Source organism: Struthio camelus, chromosome 22, assembly GCF_040807025.1.
Source record: "Struthio camelus isolate bStrCam1 chromosome 22, bStrCam1.hap1, whole genome shotgun sequence".
In the NCBI taxonomy this organism is placed as follows: domain Eukaryota; kingdom Metazoa; phylum Chordata; class Aves; order Struthioniformes; family Struthionidae; genus Struthio; species Struthio camelus.
In genome coordinates this window covers 3,854,004-3,873,822 of record NC_090963.1, presented here as the reverse complement: position 1 = coordinate 3,873,822, position 19,819 = coordinate 3,854,004, and the positions used below count along the sequence as shown (strand labels likewise).

At 40.4% G+C, this 19,819-nt stretch overlaps 1 protein-coding gene across 8 annotated transcripts in view; it reads right to left on the bottom strand.

Annotated features, from left to right (window-relative positions):
* ARHGEF12 (Rho guanine nucleotide exchange factor 12) overlaps positions 1–19,819 on the bottom strand; it is a 77,870-nt gene that overhangs the window by 54,783 nt on the left and 3,268 nt on the right. Inside the window, exon 1 of one of the 8 annotated variants that reach the window (XM_068916505.1) lies at positions 275–397. The exons of 6 other annotated variants lie outside the window; for them this stretch is intronic. The gene's annotated coding sequence lies outside the window, so the exon portion shown is untranslated. Of the gene's footprint in view, positions 1–274; positions 398–19,819 lie in introns of those variants that run through there. One more of the 8 variants, XM_068916503.1, reaches the window with a different exon arrangement.

Here is a 19,819-nt window from a genome sequence, read left to right as displayed (position 1 = left end):
TATGGAGGTATGGATTTTCAAAATAAGCATACGTAATTCGCTATTTTAACAACGAAAATGCAAAAAAGGAACTATGGTTTCACACAATAGCTGTTGAAGAAAAAAAGCAAAACAAAAACCCTGTAAGAGAAAAGCCTTTCTGCACCCTCTTCAATTCCCAATAAGTATTAAAATAAAAATTCTTCCTCTCTCCTCTGCATTCAGGGAAGCTATTTTCTCATCTTCCAGCATATTCATACATCACAGACTAGGAACAAAGACTCTTAGCTACTACCTGGTTCACAAGACACAGTCAGCTGAACAGGGAGATCCCAAAGGCCCATTTCTGGGGGACGACAGCAAGACCAAGTCCTCTCCAAGGAGCGCAAGCTACCCCTCTCAGAGGCTTTCTGCTTTTTTTACGCTCACCCGATATCCTTGAAAAGGCATCTGTCTGATTGTTTCACTGACCACTTGAGGGATGGGAAGAAACTCCACCTCTTCTCTCCCACCTCCTCCCAGGCATCGTCAGCTGTGGCCCAACACTGCGCTGCCAATGGACAGGCAGAGAACAGCATCAGCGTACACCCCGTAGAGACTGCACGCCACAAGAAAGCGGGGAAGAGCTGGGATTTTGAAATTTAGCATTTCCAAGTATCTCGAGGGACAGAACATTATATTTACGTATATGTGCATATATAGATACATACATGCATTTTATCAAGTCAGATCACTCTGATCGAAGAAACTGCGTCACATGAGGCACACGAGTAAAGGATTGGCATAGGGCAGCGAGATTTTGCCTTCAACCCGTTTTCAGCCTTTTTCACAGGGTCACACCGTGTCTTGTCTTTTTTTTCGTCAGGCATTTAAAAAAAAAAAAAAAAAACAACCCATCCCTTGTGGCACCTGAAAAACTACACAGTCCCTCTCCGAAACACGGAGCCTCTGTATTGCTTTAGAAGACAAGAGGGTGGGAAAGAGGATGAGAATAAAAGCATGCCTCTTTCTGTCATCCCAGGAACGAAACTGGCAGGTCAAAACAGGGGGGCAATGAGCTTACTGCTTTTACGGCTATATGACTGGTCAAGCCCTGGGGAAGAAGGACTGGAGGGTGAAGGGGCTGTTTTCTTTTTCTGCCCCAATAACCTAATTAGGTCTGTGAGCAGCGCTAGAGGGATAGAAATTTCTTCACGCTACACTGTCTGTTTGTGTTTGATTAATGTAAATCTTCCCAGGGCTCTAACCATGCCCCAGGCAGTGTGATGCCTGGCACTCCATTAACAAGCATCCAAGCCACCACATACAGCAGGATGAGAGATAGTTTCTTGTTTTAGCTTTCTCCATAAAACCATCTAATTCAACTGAAGTAATTTTCAGTAATTTGAGTTGAAATACCATTCCTAATTAAATTTTATATCTTTCCTGAATCATAGTGGCTAATAAGATGAAACTGCAGCAAACCACTTAATATATTAATAGTATTATTTTCTTTCTTTTGCATTCTGCCAGTCCTCAAGAATAAGTTTTTACAGAGTACACTCACCATAACTTCTGTGCTGCCCAGTCCAACGTGCGCTGGTACCAAATATAATCAGAAGCCACAACTGCAGCAAGGCTACAATTCTGCAGCAGACAGGAAGCCAAAGAAATCAACTCCTACCCCTACATCTATCTGCTCCATGGCTCTAAATATGCAATAATTTCCCAGCCAGAGCATGTATTTTCCATGCCTCTATCTTTTCCTGTGGTATGCATTATCATTTTCTAAATAGTAGTAAGCTGTATTTAGTTGGTTCTCATTTTGAAATATCTGCTCAGCTTCTCATTTTCTAGGAACTTCACAAATCAGAAAATAAGATGTCAACTCTTAAAAAGAAAACATTAACAGAAGAAAGGCAAAAAACCCCAGTAAATAACTAGCTGTTCTGATATTCACTGGCTAGCACCTCTTCTTTAGGCAGTCCTAGTATACAATCCAAAGCAGAGAAAAAACAGACAGTAGTTTTTCTTTAAAGCAAACAAACAATCACAAAGAGTTAAGGAAGCGAAGGGAAAAAAAAAATCACTGCAAATCCCAGCACAGAGCTTCATATCCACTTTATTCATGCCTGAGCGAGAGTCACGTGAACCAAACAGCCACTGCTAAGACATAAAGAGGGTGTCAAAACAGGGCTATTTTTAAACCTGGTTTACATTTTAAAAATCAAGAATTGCCTAATTCTTTTTCCTAATGCTCCTCAGCATGCAAGTAAAACGTATGCAAAACCACGCAAGCAGGCCCATATGCCTTACTTTACTAAAATACATTTTACTTTAAAAAATTGTTTTCCCATTTCTTTCATTTCTCAGTGTAGTTAGCTCATTTGCTGACGGCAGAAGTCAAAACAAGGTACTCCCAAAAAGCAGAACTTAGAACTGCAAGTCAGAACCATGTACCTATTCCCAGACCTACTCCCCTCTTGAGAAACTCTTATTTCATAGTTGTGACTCAGTTTATCCTTCAATAAAACTGGATATTATTTACTGCAGGGAAATACCATAAGTTTAACACTTAAGTTGCTTTACAATCCTAAGAACAAAAATGTGTAACATTGCACAGTATTATTTATTATACCTTTGCAAAACTCAAATTCCTCTGAGCAAAGAGTGCTTGCTTTTTTTAAATTTGCATGCAAAATATTTAATTGGAAACCGTTCAAGTCAGTGAGCAAACAGAGTAATATAACAGGAATATACTGCAACCCCACGTTGTGCCTTTGCCTCAAAGGGGGACATTCCTCAGTCCTTTTCAATATAACAACTCTTATATTCTCCGGGCATCAACACGTGGGGGGAAATTTTATTTGTCCCATGAATCAATCTTAAACGCTTCAAAAATAGATACTGCAGCCTTTTCTCTCCTTTTCTATGTTCCTGAACAACAGAAGAAAAGGAGGATAAAGAAGACATGGCAAGAGATGCTACTTCTCACATCACTGACAATGAAACATCTGCCAAAAACAGGGGAAGCATGCTGAAAAGTTCTCCTTCTCGTTTAGCAAGATTTATCTGTCCTTTAAAAAAAAAAAAAAAAGTGTAATAAGACAATTAAATCACATTTCAAGCATCACAACTGCAAGCTACTAACCCTTGTATTTCAAGATAAGCTTGCTGGAATTTCTATGTCTTTTTGTTCTATCGTTTGTGTCACGTAACCACCACTTTAGTCTCTACTCCTTCCCTTAGACTCTCTATCGATTAAGAAATGCTTCACTTCTTGGCCATATACAAATCGTATACTCTGCAAGCAAAATAAGGTTCTTTACGCTGTTAAATAACAATATTACCAGCTCTCAGCTGGTTAGGATAGGATATGGTAAATATTTACGCAGAATTCACAGAGCTCTACCCCAATAAAGAGCCAGGCATGGGAAAAGAACAGCTTCCCAGAGCTCCATACAGCAGAAGTCAAGTGGTCCCCAAGGGATGGTGTCTGCACCTCTGCAAAAAAAAAAAAATCTGTGAAACTGCAACAAGAGCTCTGCATCTGAGCATCACCACTGTTGAGTTTCTACAATAAAACCACATAAGGCCTGAACACACTGAGGACTAAGCATCCTGTTTGCAGCTTAGCTGAAAAGGCTGAACCTCTCTCACAATTTGTGGGAAGTTCAAAGAGGCCAGGATGAAGAAGCCTACGCTTAAAAAGAATTTAGTTCAAACACTACCAGGGGATGGGTTGATTAGATACATGCATTTTCAATCAATGAATCCCCAAGATTATAATGCATCACATCAATATACAAAAAGCTTGCCTTTGCACTTCCACAGCCCCTAAGATCACTACACAACTTAAAGCTGTACATTGGAAGCACTGACACTCCTTTTCATTTAATGGGCTTAGGATGTTAACTTCTCTTACCTTTTACATAAGGTAACAAATCCAACCCCCTCAGCTCAAGTAAACAGGAACTTGCAAAAACTTATATTTCTTTGGTTTTTTTTTTTTTTGGGGGGGGGGGGGAAGTAAATATACGATTACAGGCAAAAGGACGTGCAAGAACTCTCACGTATTTCAGCAAGACAAGGCAAGAACACGAAGTCCGCTAGATCAATTGCATCTTTTGGACACATCTGAGAAACATCTGTGTGTTTTCAAGTATAAAAATAGCAAACCATTATTTTGCACACAGACACCTACCGAAAATCCTTTAACATGTTAGAGACACTTAACTTCAGTTTAGTAGTGGAGAGTACGGTGGACAATTATTCAGTGAATTTTTTTTATATTTAGTACATGCGCATTGTACTAAAAGCAAGCCCCCCTGCCTTTTTTTTTTGGGGGGGGGAGGGGTAGGGGAAGGGGAGAAAAGGGTCAGAGCTCTCCATACTTCATTTACAATAGCACTTCCTTCCTGTTGCTAAAGAGAACTGCAAATCACAGCTTGCTTTCATACCTGTGCTGCCTTGCTCTCAGCTCACACACCTTCTACTTTTGCTTTAGATTCACCTCGGTCTCTGACGTCACATCTTCACAGAACTGATACCGATTCTTCAATATGGTTTCCGACTGTAGCAGCGCACAACTGCCAGAACTGGAACTGTTATCTGCACAATTGTTCCATCACCTTAGAGACGCTTCCTTTCTGCCATGTGCAGAACCGTGCACACTTGACATATGCAGAGAGGGCAAGTTTGGCCTTTCTGCCTACAAAGCATAGATCACATTCTTTCATAAACTTTTATTGGCCTGTAACATCAACAACTCACAAGTAGCTTATGACTAAGAAATTTTATGTCTGGCCACTGTTGGTATACTTTATGGATAACAGAAGATGCCTTGATGAACAAACGAGTTAATATTTCATTTGAGTATCTGAAGTATGTTATATGTCAGTAGAAGCTAAAGATACAGAAGCTTCCTCTTAGGAATTTCTGCACGTCACAGTAGATAATAAAAGGAGAACTCATATCAGATAGAATTCTACTTTTACAATACCACTACTTGACATATACAAACCTTTTATTATCCCACCTCCTTAGAAACATGCCTTAAAATCTTCTGCACCTCCCTGTCCTATTTTTTGGAAGATGAGTTACAATACAGGAAGTTATTTTCGCACTAAGTAAGCAGACCAACAATTACAAAAGTAGGAACACTATCCAGATTATGTAATCCCTGTCTTAAGTACTCATCCATTCTAATTTTCATCAGTACCATAATCTCTTAAAAAAGACAGGTAAGAGAAGTCAAGGCAGCCCTGAGGGGTACAGAAAACGAGTCATAGATATTTAGCACGCACAACATATTTGGGAAGTAAACTTAAACCGAATGCTATCAACCCACATGCAACTAAGCAGACAGGCCTCCAAGCTTTCAGGTTTCAGAGGTATCTGATACAAGACGGCTACTGAAGACGTTTTAGGGTCCTAGATGCAGGAGGAGAACCTTTTATAAATGCCCTTCAACTTTCTAAGTATATTAGCAGATACAGCTTCAACACGGAATTACAGGGACAGAATCTGCAGAATGACAGGCAAAATGTAAATGAAGAACCAACATAGAGGAAACAAGAGGAGATCAAATCAAATGTAGGGTAAGCACTGGAGAAGTACTACCCACTAAGGAAGAAGCAAGGGCATTTTAGAGATGCTGATAAACTGAGCAGGGTGGAAAAAACATAAAAGCAGGGGTAGAAGAGAAGAAAATACAACAGCACTCAATTTATTACCTGGGGTAGGACCCTATTTATTATGCACCTCACTGGATGATTGATTCACCATAAAAAAATGCTCTAGCTTTGCTCTGAGCAAAACCCACCTTCTGGGCTCCAGCCAGCTGACTAAACAGCACATATCAGCACAAGTTAGGATTAGACCGGCAACCTACTTTACAGAATCAATCATTAAAAGACTGAACGACATCTGTCTGTTTTCAATGCATGGCTGCATTAACCCTGAGCAAAATGCAGCGCTTAAAAAGTTATCTTCAAATACGAAAACCCTTAAGTCATTAAAACTTAAGCACAATTGTTGATCGCAAACATTTATTAATAACAGATATTATTGAAGTAAAGAATCTACTAATCAAAAAAATTACAGAAGCACACATCACTGTAAATTGTGACAGATAACATGTTACTTGACAATTTTCTACAGGCAATAATTGAAATGATAAAGTTTTGGTATAAGAATGCAAACCGATTAAGAGACAGTGATAAAGGCTGCTAAGTGTGTGACACAAACAAAAAATTCCTATCTGTAAAAGCAAAAAGTGAAAGACCCTTTACGCTTGAGAACCCTAATTCTTTCAAGTCTCTCACTGTCTGGGCTGACTTCTGGCATAGGAAAATGGATAATATGGAGCTTCACTTAAAAGGTCACACTGTTTCCTTCCTTGATCTTTTACCATGAACAATTTTAGAAGGCTTTAAACATTTCAGAACAGCCTATATAAACAAATTTCTGCTTATCCTGTCATTGAAGCAAGTTCAACTGATTCCAGTAAGCCTGCCATGGAAAGAAAAAAAAAGACTACAAAAAGAAGAAGAAGAAAAAAATCAATCCCAAAATATGAAATTGATGCCAGTCACTGAATTCAGACTTGAACCAGTGCCAAAGCAGCATACTAAACCAAAGAGGGAGAATAGCAATTATTGTATAGTTCACAATTTCAAAACAGAGAAAAATGAAAACAGGAGTGCTCCATTTTCCAAGACAAAATCTTCTCCATCTATAGCAAACTGCTAAACACAGTTGCTAAAATCGTGTCATAATTCAAAGAGACCAAAAACCAATACAACTAACATGGTTTTAGTGTTCAATATCTTGTTATGGTACACTCTATAGAGCTGGAAACTTTCAACAATAAATACTTTCAAACCTAATAAACTCTACCAACTGCTCGTTATATACCAAGAATCAGAGAGAGAGAGAGAGAGAGAGAGAGAGAGAGATTGAGAGAGAGAGAAAGAGTTTGACTCATTCTTTCCCAAGATCTCTGCAGGTCTTTCTCAACTCACTGTGGATTCCATCCTGCCCCAGCTTTCCACTATAAATCAAAAATGAAAGGACATGAACTGCATCAAATACCCCGTGCAAGAGAGAGTACTGGCTCTACCGTCACTGTATTCCACATTTGAAGCCCTACGTTCCCACCTTATAAAAGCAGAAAAAACACACAAAATACAAGGCAGCAATACCTGTGTTCACAGCCCCAGCCTCTGAAAATGCAGAGATCCATTCCCTTGATGCACTAGCACCTACTTTCATTCTCTCATCCCTTCAGTGTGACAAGACAAACACAACCACCGATATTCAGAGTTCACAGTCTTTCCAGACGTTGTATGATACGCGCCAAATAGCAGTTTGTTTCATCTCCTCTAGAACTAATTTTGTATCCGAGTCTATCCTATTGACAATTTCTTCTTTGCCCTCCAGCGAATATATAATCAACAGTCTTTTCCAGGGCTCTCCATCTCCCCCCATCCACAGCAGATTGTCATGCGTAAAGCACATCACCAAAGCCATTCAAGGGGCCAGGAGATGGGTAGGAAGAGAAAGGAGGTTTTAGATCTTTCCGAACAACTTTAGCATTGTAACTACATCACCGCATCTGCCTCTTACTTTGAAATTCCAACACATAGCTAGCTATACCAATGTAATTATGATGTTACATTTCCTTGAACAGGCAAGACTTCTCTATAATGGTGCCCAGGAGCTGATTCATCTGAATTTTTTAATCTTTGCTCACAGGCCGGGAATTGTACGTCGCCCGTCAAGGGAGACTTCCTGCTTTAAACTCCAGAGAAGCAGCAGTTCGAAAAAACAAGAAAACTTGAACACAATTGCAACTACCTTTCAGCTAACGTTTGATCATCACATTTATTGAGTTAAATATATTGTTAAGATTTGCATTTGAACTCTGAGTTTGATCTCATTTCCATTTACTCAGAAAATGCATGCAGCTTACCTATAGAAGCTCTTCTGGCTGCTCTTATCACCTAAATCTGAGAGGCATCCATGCTTGCAAGAAACCGCAACTCCCTCAATGTTTTATCAATGCATGCTCCAAATGCCAATATACAAACATCTCTCTCCAGTTTCCACTAAAGTCATTCACTACCCATGAGCAGTTGTTCGCAGTCAAATATCCTCACAGGATTTAAAAAAAAAAAAAAAAAAAAAAAAGGCATCTATCTCCATGACCAACAGCTGAGTTCAAGTAACTGAGATGATTCAAGCTACCACACATGCAATAAAATTGTGGACATAAAAATCAAGCACAGGTCACCAGCAAAACATATCAGCAGTTAGTGTGTTAGAGTCAGCAAAGAAAATGATGTTTGCTTTAAATTCATGAACTGCCTGCAGTAAGGCAATTTCCCCAATGCATTTTTTTGACCAGGCTTCTGAAATGGTATACAGGCAATCTGACCAACTGCAGCACAGAAACCACTTGAATATCAACAGAAGTGCTTTAATCTAAAGTAAACATCTCCACAGGATGGAAAAGAGAGAGATGAGGAGGAAAGTAGAGGAGGGGGGCAATCTTAAAGGATGGAATTCATTTGCCACCGGGCACTTCTTCCTGCAACATTATCATTCAACTGAATTGAGTTGACTGCCATTGAGAAACAGATCCCGGGGCCTCAGTGACAGCCAAAGTATTTGTCACTGACAAAGGACTGCCCCACAGATTTTGTTATTCCTGTGCCAGATTCATGCAGGCTGACATCTAGATCCACTGCGCACACAGCTGGAGAGGTGATACAGAGACAAAGGGAGGATGCAGTGCTCAAGGATTTGCAGAGCATGCAACCGCCTCCAAGAACGCTGCTAGCTTTAACATGACTAAGGAAATACTTCTTAAAATCCCACAGAAAACAAACTTTCCATCTTTGGGTCCCAGATATTTGAGCTGGTTTCTCATTTCCATAAAGCTAATCACTGTATTTTAAATTTACTACCAAGGCAAACTGATCTAAACAGGACTTTGAGAGGAAAATGAAGAGCTTTCACACAGGGATTTAAATAAACAAAGTCCCTGAATAGGACAGTCCTTGTTTGAAGTGTCCAGAGTCCCTTTGTGCCTGTCCTGAAAACTCACTACAAATCTTTTTTTTTTTTTTTAAAAACTACTTTATTTGTATGCTCTTTGTTACTTCTTCCTTTTTACCTAGCTTTGGAATGCTCTTTCTGGGCCATTTCCAGTTTTGATTTAAGATATTTACTTTAAAAGGGGGAGAGGGGAGCAAAAACCCAAAATGTTGGCACACACTCTAAAAAAAAAAAAAAAACACTTTTTATTTTGAAAAATTTATTCCCCATTAAAGTAGACAATCAACATATTTTGACGGAGTAAAGTTCTGCAATTTTCTAAAGCAATTTGCTGATCCAGGAACTCAAAAAATATTAATATTCCAGAAAGCACATTACAGATCTGAAGGAGCCATTTTCTCAGTGTACGACTAGCAACAGATGGAGCAAGATTTTCAGCACGCTATGAGCCACCGTGATGCTCCTGTCATCGCTGTAAATAAGCAGGCTCGGTGAAGCAGTCTCCCAGCAGTCAGAGAGCCACGATGACCAAAAAAAAAAAAAAAGGAAAAAGAGCGGAGGAAGGGGTGGGATCTTTCCATCTAGCTGAATTCCAGACAAGAGCATTTAGATCTGCAGACCGCCTGAAACTCAAACCTGTTGCAAGGTTATTTCCTCTTCCCCCTTCCCTCTAAGCTTAATTACCTGCTTCTGTTTTATGAGTGACCCAGGGACACTGCTGAGAGAAACAGCCTCCTCCAATGAGGCTGTTCCTAACCGTCAAAACAAACCCTGACTAGTACGTACTGACTCGTCGTTCCCTTTGCCTGTCACCTGCCAGACAGCACTAGCGTAACTCACAACCGCACAGCACATTTCACACTCCCAGGAAGGAAGTGCAGACTTGCAGACTCTGGTTTAGGCCAGGAAAAACAAGACTGGATTACTAAGCCAAAGCAAGGCCAGATTCCCCATCTCCAAAGCGGGATTCAAAAGCATGGGTGAACAGGTGCAGACACCAAAAAACATAGCTAATGTCTCACTGTGGAGTGCAAAACCCGATAATAAGTCTACTAAAAGGAAAAGGGAGAGGAGGTCAAGGTTTGCTGTGCAACACACAAAGCTGAAGTTGCACTGGTTAACATCCAAAGTAAACAAAACACTAGCATTTAAAGCTATCGCCACATTCCTACAGCTCTCCATATCGGAAGGATGGAAAAGCATGCTTGCTCTCTTAAGTACTATGATTTTTTATTCTCACAATAATTTCCATAATGTGAATGGGTTGAATAGTCTACATAACTTCACAGACATGACATATTTGAGCATAAAACTTGGACTTTCAATACCATTCAAAGGGCTGCAGCGCTCAGCAACGTTATACCGACTGTTGAGTGAGTATTATTAAACTCATACATACAGACACCTGCCACTGAAGTAACTAGACCAGATACAAAGATCTAAAAGATACTATATCCACTTTCTGAACTATTGGAAGATAATTTCTTCTACAGCTGAATGTTCTGCAACTCAAGGGTAGAGAAGTTTGTGACAAAGGTATGAATTTAACCAGTACCGATAGACCTTGACGCGTCCTTACAACATGCATTGATAAAAACAAAGAAGAAACCCACAACAACTGCAAAAGGCTCTCTCTGCAGTATCCCCATACCACCTTAATCAGTCAAAATGATTGAACTTGTTGGTTAGCTAAGATCTGATCTTCACCCACACGAACCACTTCCGTTGCTGAAACCACATGGACTACACAGGGTAAACCACAACCTATCATTTTGCGTCTCTCAGACTGCAAGAACAAATTGCCAACTTGAGAGCTCGAGTTCATTGTTACAAGATCTCTAAGCTGTCTCAGAATTTTTTTTTTTTTTAACAGAAGTATTTCAGATCCCCATCTCTCTCCCCAGCCCCCCTCAACTCCCCTCAAAATGGGGGAACCATCTCCCCTCCACAACCACACACATTCAAGGAGTTCATATAGCATAAATTCATTCCCTCATCTCTTTCATGGTTCACCATGATTATTTTTTACAAAGCTATTAAGATGCTGTCCATATAATTCAGGTTAGATGGCTATACAGTCTGCTGCAGAAGGGAAAAAAAAAAAAAAAACCCTTCTAAAACCTAAAAAGTTATCTGGTAAGAACAGTTTACTTTTGGCTGAAGTCATCAACTAATTTGGGATATTGCACAGTAATAATTTTTTTAAGAGAGGGTGGAAAAAGCTATCTTATCTACACAGATCAGGAAAACACATTATTTCGCTACTTGAAAGCACTAACTTTGAAAACCACTTAACCGAAGAACAGGAATTACCATCAACATGGACCAAATGCTGTCACATGGGAATGCTGTCAATTCAACTTTTACAATAATCAGAGAGGAGCAAAGTTTTAGAAAGCATTATCATTGCTGAAAGATTTTTCAAGTCCTGAACAGTACCCACACAGCCTCCTCAAGGAAGAGACAGCTACTACTGAAAGACGTACATCTTTGGTCCTCTAAGGACAACTCAATAGCGTTCTGGTCCTGGCATGGTCCATCAGGGTCGCTTGCTTTATATCAGTGAGTTCTTTCACAGCCCGTGTGTGCCTTTAGAACGTACTGGCAGACAGGAAACCTCTCTCATATCTGGTAATTGCCATCACCTCTCCCATTTCTCTCCTGCTCACTCATTTCCTATTGACTTTACTGTATCTTGCATTGCAGCTCTTTTCTTTTCCCTTCCCCCCCCCCCCCCCCCCCGGTTCGTTACCAGCTTCCCTCCCTCAATTCTCTTCTTTTTCCAATACTTTTCTGGTGGCTCTGATCTACTCAACAGAATGCTGTTTTGCAGCCGGGCACAGCAGAAGCATCCAGCGGTGCCTCTGTGCCACAGGAGTACAGAGAGGAGACGCCTTGTCTGATGTGCTGCCAATAAGCTACACTAAGAGCCACTATCGTAACAGGGTAAAAAGACTTTCAAACAGTCATCAGATACTTCAGGTAGGCCTGCAAGTTGAAGCCTGTATGTTTACGGGAGTGGTAGACTCAAAATCCTATGCTTGTCTTGGATTAGCCTAGCACTTTATTAAATAAAGATGGGTCTTTTCCTCCAGACTAGGAAATGCTGTCTCAGGTCAAGTCAGGTCCCACCTAAGCCTTCCAAATCCTCTTCCAGCACTACAGTTCATTCAGGACTCCAGAAAAGCATACCTAACTCTTCACAGGTTACTGCCTCACACTGGAAAGTCACCCACGCACTCAGTAAAATGACTGCCTATGATATCACAAACCACGACTCAGAGCCTACAAATAAATTCAAAATCAGCTTCTCACATAGGCTTGAATTAGCTGCACTGCTACTCCGTTTCAAGCAAGAAGAGTACTTAGATTAAAAAAAATAAATGAATAAAAAAAATTAGATCTCCTCCAATATTTCTGAAGACCTCTAATATACATTTCAGGAGCTCAGGAACAGATGACAACCAGTTCGAGTCTTGCCCTTGCGTAAACCACATCTGTTGTGCCAACAGAGCAACCAAGAACTCTCACACTCCACCTCAACACTGCAACTCCTTTATAATAACCAGGAGAGGCCATTTTGGTCAATTCATGCTCTACAGTTCCCGTCATCTTCTGCATCAATCTGTTCTCTTATTCTAAAAGTTGCAATTTTTACGAGCCCCTTAAATGAACTGAAAACTAAGTGCCTCTTCCAAGACAGCATGCACTGTTAGCAGCCCAGGGTCTTGCAGGGGACACTGCACACCTAAAGTGGGTCATCTGATATCATCCAAGTAACTAATATGATAGTGATCCACATAGACTAGAACCAAATTATTTGAAGCACAGGAGCTCCCTGTCGACATTAAGTCTTTTCCATCACAGGTATTCAGCCCCAGGATTGACAGCACTCGTTTGCTTTTTCAGTGCCAGTCTCATTTAATGAGGTACCTTACCAACTGACATCACAGAGACCAGAAGTTCCAGAGTTGTCAAAACAAAGCTTAAAATAGCTTGGTAGATAATTTTTAAGAGTTTGCCAACCAATGTAAACAGATGTTACTTACTCACCATCAGACTTAGCTAAATGGTGCAACTATGCAGGAAAGGGTTCCTGCCCACTGGTCTTATAAGTCAAAGAGACAAAATACAGAAAACAGTCAAGAAAAGGACGCGGAGCAATAACAAAGCTTAAGCGATATTTAGCATATGCCAGAGTCTGAAGACTGTTTGTTTTGTTTTTACTATTTATAAATATGCTTACATTTAAACATAAAATAAAGACACTGCTTTTTCCTGTCATTTTAAGTTGTATTTATTTTTAAATGTTTTCATATTTTAAATTATGAGTAAATTCAGTTTCTTCCTGCCTTTTCTAAACATGTTTTTCCTATTGTTGTACTTCTTGGTACCCTGCCTTGTATTTTACTCTTTGTACGTTTTAAATCAAATACTGAAGGTTGTGTATCCCTTTTAATTTTACGAATAACTTTGCCACACCTTCCCTCATCCCCATTTTGAGCCCTCTCTTCTTATGTTGAGACATTATCCACATCCAGGCTCCTGACCCTTAGCTTAGTCAAGCTGAGACTTGAACTAACATTTATATTCTTTAAACCTACTAATTATCCAGAACAGGGCCACAAAATAGAATGTAACATAGTATCACTTGTCGGAAAGCACGCACTCAAATCTATTTTCTCTTAGTGCTATCGACATCTCTTACACAGAAAAGAGGTAGTTCTCTCAAAGCAGATAAAGCATTACGACCAGGGTGAAACAAGGGAGAACGCTCAGACACAGAAATAATTGCAGAGTCTTAGGAATGCTCAGAAGAGCCTCTACAAGAAGCATTTTCATTAGCAACTGGGCTGGCCCACTCTAGAAGCTCAAGGATAATACAAGTGGGATGCACTAATAAGTCTCTTACCGATAACTTTCAGAGGGGAAGAAGAGGCATTAATTTAATAACCCTACAGGATAAAGCCCTGAAAACAAGAGTCCAAGCTTCTCTCTCAAGCAGCACTGCCAACACGGCTCCCCTGTGACCCCGAAGGACCATCCAGACGTGTAAGTGGAGAATACAGTCTCCAGACTGTTCCTTTTTGGGACACTTCTCACAGCACGGTTCGAGGGTTGGCAGTTATAACCCAGCAGAAGCCAAATGATGCTACCCAGGACATCGGTGTAGGGGGAAATCAACGTCAAAGCCATGTTGATTTCACTACAAAGCTTCTTGGGAAAGCCATAAAAGAGCAGAAGGCACTGAAGCTACTCACTAGGCAAGATTCACACAAGGGATCTGTGGCACAAGTTCAATAGCAGACCCCGCTTCCGGAAATGAATCAAAAGACTTTAGGATACAGTCATGAAGTATATGACATAACTGGTACAGATTTCTGCAGCACTTTCCCTAAGAAAATATGTGAATACTCCTGGTCCTCTATGCTACCTTCTGATAGATTTTCAAATGATATTCAAGGCCTAAGTCATTACTTTTATGATAGAATATACAGAGCATAAACAGAAGACTACCTAGATTTCCAGTAGGAAGCTCGTGGTCAGTGCTGCCACTCTCAAGGACCAAACCCTTCTCCTGTATGGGTTACGCTCATCAGTACAGAAATCAGCGGAACAAAGAACAGTCTAAGATCATGAATGATCACCCGTAAAGCTCTATGATGTCAGTAGCTTATGCTGCAAGAGTAAGATGCATGTCTTTTACCATGCATCTCTAAATGGGACAGCAGCAGACATTAACCAAACAAGTTATTCCAAAGCACTCCGATGTGTAAATAGTTCTCCCTAAGATGAGGGGTGAAAGAATAATCCATACGTGACAGTTGTGAGTTGTGTCAAGGCACTACAGAGTTCAGATGCTACGGTAACAAGTCAGACTGAGATTCTCTATAGAATAGGCTATTTTAGGCTGGGAAAGTCAGAGTTCCCTCCATCTTGCAGCAGGGTTTACATGTGTCACATTTACCCAGGCCTCCATGGATATCACTTTGACAAGAATGGTATCTGAGCAGCTCAGATTGTCACCGGACCGTTTCACTTGGCTTTGTATGCAAACCTTCACATCTTCTGAGTTTTTCATAACTCTCTTCGGTGAGTTCTTGACTGCTAAACCTATCACATACCCTAATTGCTGTGGATCTGGGCAGGATTTTAAAAAGCCTGAAAGTGAAAAAGTCTACAACCCTGTACCATTCCTGCACTAGCCATTCTTCCATTAGAAACACTAATAAATGCCATAACAGGAGTTTTGTGCACAGACAGGATTATACAATTGGGCTACTAGAGGAAATATCATTCCTGCCTCCACCCAAATAATCGTGACGCCCACAGCTCTATTCCAAACTAGAAAATCAAGCTCACCTCAACTTCTGTCTCTAGTAAAAACCTTAATAAACTATGCAACATGAACTGGTAGCATTTGCTTCTTTCCTAGCCAAGAGTAAACATCACAGATGGTACTCTCTTTTGACAGCTTCAATAAAGGTAAATTACAGAATAAGTTTACACACATGCTGTGTCAACTTCTAATTTGCAGATCCAGTCACAACACAGCAATGGAAAGCAAAAGAAAACTTGCTGTGATGCCTGTATTGCAGTTACTCATTTTATCATTAGAAAGCGTCTTCCCAGTGCAGCCTATGTTCTTGCAAACTTCACAAATTAAATACATGCACTATTTGCAAGATAATCACATCTAACTGTTCAGTAAGACTAAGGAATGACTTTCTGTGAAGCTTCTACTCTTACCCCGCTGAAAAATAACAGCTTTTTCCTCACCATCTAGCTAAAGGAGAAGTCCCAATTACCATGGGGACTTATAAACAGCCAAAGACAGTGAAAGTGGATCTAAGCAGATTAAAAACAATTAGGGTCTATTTTCGTACCAAGTGAGGAGCAAATCAGCAATTAAAAGCCTCTCAAGGGTAATTATGTGTAAATTCTACCTCTCCTATTTTCCAATCATAGCAACAGAAACTACAGCACTGTTATAAATAAAACACATTTGACAGCAACTGCATAGGAAGAGTAATCAGTGCCTCAATGAGATGCTCCAAAAGAAGCACGAGCATTCATACTTTTCTAGTGCTTTAATAATCCGAAAGAAATACAAAACAGATTCCATAACTGTGCAATTGCTTAACTCTACAGTGCGTGCAGAATGGTTGCAGGAAGAAAAATACAGTTAACTACACGAAAAAAAAAAATTAACTGCATTCAAATATTTCTTTAGTGTCATAACAGGATACAGCAGTGTTCTGATGATCCTTTAGCGGCCAACCAGAGCCTGCAAACGGCTGAATTTAAACGCAGCCCCAGCACGTCCTTGCAAAGAATAAAACCCTTATCTTGCTCAGCCATGTGTCGCCTGCCACAAACTGCAAAACAGAGCAACGCCCAAAGCCAGCCGGCCTGTGTGTGTCTGGGCAGAAGACCTCTGAAGTGAGTGAATGTGGACACACTTATATGCGATCCTATAGAAGTAACAGGAAAACACCTCCTCTAACATACTTGCCCTACCCAGCCAACCACTGCACAAAATATGGTCCTAAAGTTAGTCTTTGACGACCCCCGCGGTCTAGTCCCCCTTCCGAAATCCCAACACCTGACACACAGCCCAAAACAGCATTCAGCAACCAAAATCCAACCTACCAGTAATAATTAGACAAGAATTTGAGGAAGAACAAAAAGAGAAATTCCCAAACAAAAACAGTATGGCAGATCTCACCTAAATCTACAGTTGGCTGTAGAGAAGCAGGCAGTTAGTCATTCACCTGATCTATTTTAGATGCCTACTTCAGGATGAGAACTTGTCCCCTAGATACGCCTATTTTCTTCCACTATGAAGGCCTCCAGACAAACAGCTCCGATACAGACGTCTACCCCAAAGCCTTATTAAGTTATGCAAGACAAACACCACCTTAGGAGGCCTAAATAAATACAGTATAGTTGAAAGAGGATTAAATTAAGAGGGTGTAAATATTTACAAATATAAAGTGGCAGAGCAATAAGGCCGAAGATGAATTGTTTGATACGGTCCAGCGGGCAACAGGATTATGAAAAGCAGCAGCTGACACAGTAAAAGAACATCCTGAAAGAAAAAAGGGGGAGTAAATGTCACTGCTCAGGGTTCTGAATCTCTCATGCCAGCAGTAGTCAACACAGGACATCATGGCTATCCTGGACTACTTTTTGTTTGTGCATGTACTTCTAAATCTCAGGTACTATTTTACAGAAGTAAAACTCTTAGCATGTTTCTCTAAAAGCTGAATAGCCTGCCAGGCACGGCACACGTCAGATACTTCCACCTTCTTTTCTGAATAACTTTGCCGAGGAGCCATTGTACTGTCAGAAGTCTCAACACCTTTTAGTCTTTTTGTTTCATACCTGGTATTCCCCCATTCACCAAGGCACTCACTTTCTAAGGCTCTTAAGACATTGAAGGAAAAAGATATTAGAAACTATGTTGCCTTGTCAATTAGTTGGATTAGATAACAGAATCCAACTTGAGGATAGAGAACAGCCAAAGGGAACAGGGCTACCGTTTGATATACAGAGACAAATATCCAAAAAAACATCAGATGTGAATTGGCACGACCATGTATCAGCACAGTCTCAGCTAATACAACCTGTTAACTTTCTTGGGGAAAAATAAAAAGGAGAGGGTTTAACAAAAAATTAGTTTATCGTATTGCCTATAAAGCAACAGTAAAAGTGGCAATTCATACCTTCCTCCTATTTTACAAATACTTAACTATCATAAACAACACAACAAGAACGCAGAAGACATAAAACACGTAAAAGATGGAACAAATGCAACCTGGACAAGAGGAATGTCAAATAGCTATCAAAACACATGGTATGATAACCACTTTAAGCTAAAGGGATATAAAAGAAAATATTTGCCATCTGTAACAGGGATTTAAGCAGCTACACAAGTGTAAAACGCAAGTATGTAAAGCTAATGTGGAGAAAAACGGAGGCCCATGATGCCCTCTTCATAATATCATTTGGCATGGATGTAAGCTGTTTTTTGGTTTTGTTTGTAAGGCAGTTCCCAACTCGATCACACCAATGCGGGTCACTGACAAATAAAGAGAGAATTAAACACGTAATATGATTTGTAGTGTGCAGATCTAATGACATTGCAAGTGCAGAGTTTGCACCTGCTTTCTATTCCAAGTTTAGGAGCTGGATCTAAAGAGACAATATAGAGGTTTCTTGGGCATGCCGGGAAAGCAAGCTTTTCACGAATATACTGCTAGGACAACAGTGACAAAAAAAACACACCTCTATCCAGATCATGCATAATGCTGTAGATAAAACAAACAAGTGGCCTTCTTCTAGACTCTTGTAAGCAGAGGTCCACATAATGAGAACACGCACACTGCCACATTTAGCATGGTTGAAAGTCTCAGTCAAGAGACTGAAGACTGAATCACCTTCTCGTCATTAGAGCTGGGAGTCTCTCAGGTCAGAGGTGAAGCACAGAGGCAAGACCTGACTGCCCTGCATCTCCCCAACCATCATACAACCCTACTATTAGAAAGCTCCGATTGCTACAGCTGGGGAGACAGCCCTTTTCCCTGACATTTGAAGTCTTTTGAATCAAAACCTTAATGGAACACCAAGAAGAAACATGCCCTGGATGTGACTGAAAGCAACAGGAAACGGAGACATGTTTTGTCTCCGCTACGTTTTCAATTTGTCTGTTCTAACTCAATAACGGAAAGCATTTTGTTTTTATTAACAAGCAAATTCCCTGCCCTCCTGCTTTTCTTTCCCATGCATCTACTCAACTGCTTCTTGGTGTGAAAACCCTGCTGTTCCTTTTGATGTCTTGCAAGCTGTCTTAAGACCCACACTCTTAAGTATTTGACAAAAGTCTCACAAGGCCACTCAAACATCTTCTTTTACTATCACTGTCTTGTATGGTACAGAAGAAAAATGTCCTGGAACTCAAGAACATCTGCTAGTGTTCATGCACATGGGCCACAAAAAGAAAAACAAGTTGGCATTTTCTTCTGTCACATGTTCTGCTAGTACAATTCATTTCAGAGCAGCTCTAATAGTTTAAGAACAGTACAATCAAGAACGTTGAACAGACACGATACTTGCACTACAGCTGCTTTACACTGCTCAATTACTGTACTGCCTCTTAAGACCTACAGAGTTACGAAAAAGCCTTGGTGTTAATGAGAATTAAACTTGGTCTCTTTTCTGCCCACGCTTGAAAGCTAAAAGGCTCTCAGGCACCCAAAAGCATCACCCTTCTGTCCCGAGCCTAGTGTACCTCCTGCATCAGAGAGATGCAGGCCATACTGGACATTTAAGGCCTAAGCAGGCCTTTGTCTCACACACATTGACACCGTTACCAACAAATATGTAATAATAAAGGAAAAGTCTCTTTTGCTAAAAAGCCTCAAAAAGGTATCTTTGTTGCTAGCCAGAAAGATCAAAATTAGACATGAACTCATACTTCTCTCTCAAAGGAAAGTTTCCTACTTGACTCATTTTTCTCACAATTAGGAAAAGAAAAAAAAAAAAAAAACACCTTTTTTTCACCTGCCTCTGAAGCATCCCAGTACAAGTGGGAAAACTCCTGACAGCTAATGAACCGCACATAGCAGCACCTGCAGTGAAGTCCAGAGGCCTGAGCAGGTAGCCAAAGCAAGTAGTAGATTACTGCTAAGGTACTGTAGGCACCAGTAAACATTCCTGCTCATCAACTACCCTTCCCGCTCTCACCTGAAGTGACCTCTCTTTGAAAGGCTACAACGCATTGACCTAAAGAAAA